The 3,367-nt window shown below is 39.2% G+C and overlaps 1 pseudogene; it reads right to left on the bottom strand.

The window, feature by feature from the left end:
• On the bottom strand, nucleotides 1-2,661 carry LOC102271141 (serine/arginine-rich splicing factor 10 pseudogene; annotated as a pseudogene).
• Nucleotides 2,662-3,367: the final 706 nt, after the last annotated feature.

The following is a 3,367-nucleotide window of genomic DNA, read 5'->3' as shown; positions in this document are numbered from 1 at the left end:
TTTTTTTTTCCTTCATTTTGTTTTTATTATAGCATGTTTGCTTAATTTACAGCAAGCAGAAAATAAGCTGGGTCTTGTTTTGATCCAAACATTGATGTTTTAAAGGTTGTACACAATATTTGTTAAAAAGAACATATAAAAATACCTTTTTAGAAGCTTCTATAAGAAAGAAAATACAAAGTTTAACCCCACAACTTTCCTCTTTTCTAGAACTGCGAACTACTGCTACAGTTTTAAATAGACTTTTTGTTTAAACTATACATCCAGGAAAATCTAAAAAAATTAAAGAAACGTGCATATAAATGATTGCATAGCAGAACATGAACATTAACTGCAAACAGTAAAGAAATGAGTTAGAAATACTATCAAATATACAAAGGTTCTAGAATCAATCCTTGAAACACATTCCACAAACAGTATTTAAAAACCACCTTTTGTTCTTTACAGGCAAGGCCTAGATCTCTAAAACCGAAACTGAAAAAAGTAATCCTCTAAAAGGGATAGTTTCCCCACAACATTTCTTACTTATGCCTGTAAGCAAGCAATCTAAAATTTTAAAGATGCTAGCTTTTACTCTGAAATGAAACTGGACATATCAAGTCACTTTTTATTGCCCCCACATGATATCACAGAGAGATGTTAGAAATTTTTATAAAGAGTAGGGTATTATTCTCTTGTTTTTATCAGGTACTATACTGATAATCAATCATAAACTCAAAGAGATGTGACTTTCTTGAAATTAATTTTTTCCAAAGTTATTTTAAATCTCATGGCACCAGAGAATCACTTAGAATGGGAGTGTTGTTTTTTAACTTGCCTCACGTTAAACTGAGGTGTGAAGAACAAGCTTCCTTCATAAAGAGATGGGCACATTTTGATACAAATGCACACACCAAGTGCTTTAAGCATCAAAATTCAGTCCTCTTACACTATGCACACTCACAAACAAATCCTCCTTTGAAACACTTTACTTGCTTTTAACAGCAGTAAGAAAACTATGCAATATTATGGTCAACAACGCTCCTTAAAGTAACTACATAAGAGCTTTCTTTTCCCCTTAAAATTATTTCTGCCACCATCAACCTGCCCAAATTTTAAGGTGAGTTTTTCCGACGTTTGTATGGTTCCAAATCTTCATAGAAACCAGGAAAGTGAAGGCTCCTTGTTTCAAACAATCTGCCTGGAAATGCTACTTAACCCACTTGTCATGTTCCAAGACAGTGGGGGTTAACAGAAGAACTACTCCACACTGTGCCATAAACTATCATCACGGGCCTAGACATCTGGACAAGACAAAAAGGTCCACCCTGAACCTAAATGTGTCTGGTCGTCAGTGTTTACTGTGGCTACAACTTCACTTTTTTTCATTCTATCTTATTAGCAAGCTACATTTCTAGGTTAACAGTTCTACCAAATATGGATATGAAAGTTTATTTTTAATAAGACAATGTTGCAAATTATGGTCAACCAACATCTTTTCACCAATACTTCAAGCATAAAAAATGAGAATCTTTACAAAAATATAGAGACACCACGAATTGGTAGCTGCCCATAACATTAAACAAACTGGACTCTTAAGAGTGGCTTCTCAACAGCGTATCATTTTAATTATAACCATTGCCTGGTACAGGGAAAACTGACAAGTGTTTTTTAAGCATCATTGCAACATTGTATTCCTGATAATTTAAGTAAACCAAACTATGAGTAAATGAATGATACATGCCTAAAAATATCATGGTTTATACTATCAGTGGCCACTGGACTTAGGACTAGTCCAAGACCTTGACCTAGATTTTGACCTAGACCTAGACTGTGATCTTGACTGAGATTTGGATCTAGGTGGTTCTTTTTTCCTTGATTCCTTTTCATATCTTGAGCCAGACTTATAATGTGTTTTGGAATCTGTTTTAGAGGTGCCTCTAGTTTTGGTGTGAGATGCAGACCTAGAACGTGATTTAGCCTTCATTTCTTTCTTGGGCTGGGACTTGGACCGTGATCTTGAATTGGATTTAGATCTTGAAAAAGATCGATTTCGGTGTTTGAATCTATCATTGTCGGAATGGCTTCTGCTACGCCGTGGTCTTCCAGTCGGTCTACTGTTTCTAGGACTATAAGATCTTCTATAGTTGTAATCGAAGGACCGACTCCTGGATCTTCTTCTGTCATAACTTCGGCTTCTAGAACGTCTGTATCTGTCATAATCATCATAGCGTGAAGAACTATACACATTCCTCCCTTCCTTGGCTTTCATCTGATTTGGAGTCTTTCGATCCCCCTGTGCAAACTGTATTTCAATTTGGCGTCCACAAATCCACTTTCTGTCCAAATTATGTAAAGCATCTTCAGCATCACGAACATCCTCAAATTGAACATATGCAAATCCTCTTGGACGGCGAGTGTAGAAATCAAGTGGAACATACACATCAACTATAGGACCATAACGACCAAATTCCCGACGTAAATCTTCAGACCTGGTATCGTCGGCCACGTTCCTCACGAAGAGAGACGTGTTGGGGGGGCGCAGGTACCGGGACATGACGCCGGCGTTGAGTCTCCGCAGGGACACTAACGGGCTCAGCAAACCGTCCGCAGCTTCAGCGCCGGATCCTCCACAGACACACACACAGCCAGAGGGCTCCGCTACAGCCCATTCTGTCATTTTTGAGACTGCACCCAAGTACTGCATTTCAGACTCTCTTGTTGACTATGAGGGCTACTCCATTTCTTCTAAGGGATTCTTGCCCACAGTAGTAGATATAATGGTCATCTGAATTTAATTCACCCATTCCAGTCCATTCTAGTTCACTGATTCCTAAAATGTTGATGTTTACTCTTGCCATCTCCCGTGTGACTTCCAATTTACCTTGATTCATGGACCTAACATTCCAGGTTCCTATGCAATATTGTTCTTTACAGCATCAGACTTTACTTTCACCACCAGATACATCCATGACTGGGTGTTGTTTCCACTTTGGCTCAGCCTCTTCATTTCTTCTGGAGCTATTTCTCCACTCTTTTCCAGTAGCATACTGGGCACCTACCAACCTGGGGAGGTCATCTTTCAGTGTCATCTTTTTGCCTTTTCATACTGTTCATGGGGTTCTCAAGGCAAGAATGCTGAAGTGGTTTGCCACTCCCTTCTCCAGTGGACTACGTTTTGTCAGAACTCTCCACCATGACCTGTCTGTCTTGGGTGGCCCTACAGGGCATGGCTCATAGTTTCATTGAGTTAGACAAGGCTGTGGTCCATGTGATGAGTCTGGTTAGTTTTCTGTGATTATGGTTTTCATTCTATCTGCCCTCTGATGGATAAGGATAAGAGGCTTGTGGAAGCTTCCTGATGGGAGGGACTAGCTGTGGGGGAATC

The sequence above is a fragment of the Bos mutus genome, chromosome 19 (assembly GCF_027580195.1).
Source record: "Bos mutus isolate GX-2022 chromosome 19, NWIPB_WYAK_1.1, whole genome shotgun sequence".
Lineage (NCBI taxonomy): Eukaryota > Metazoa > Chordata > Mammalia > Artiodactyla > Bovidae > Bos > Bos mutus.
This window is presented reverse-complemented; position numbering and strand designations above follow the sequence as displayed.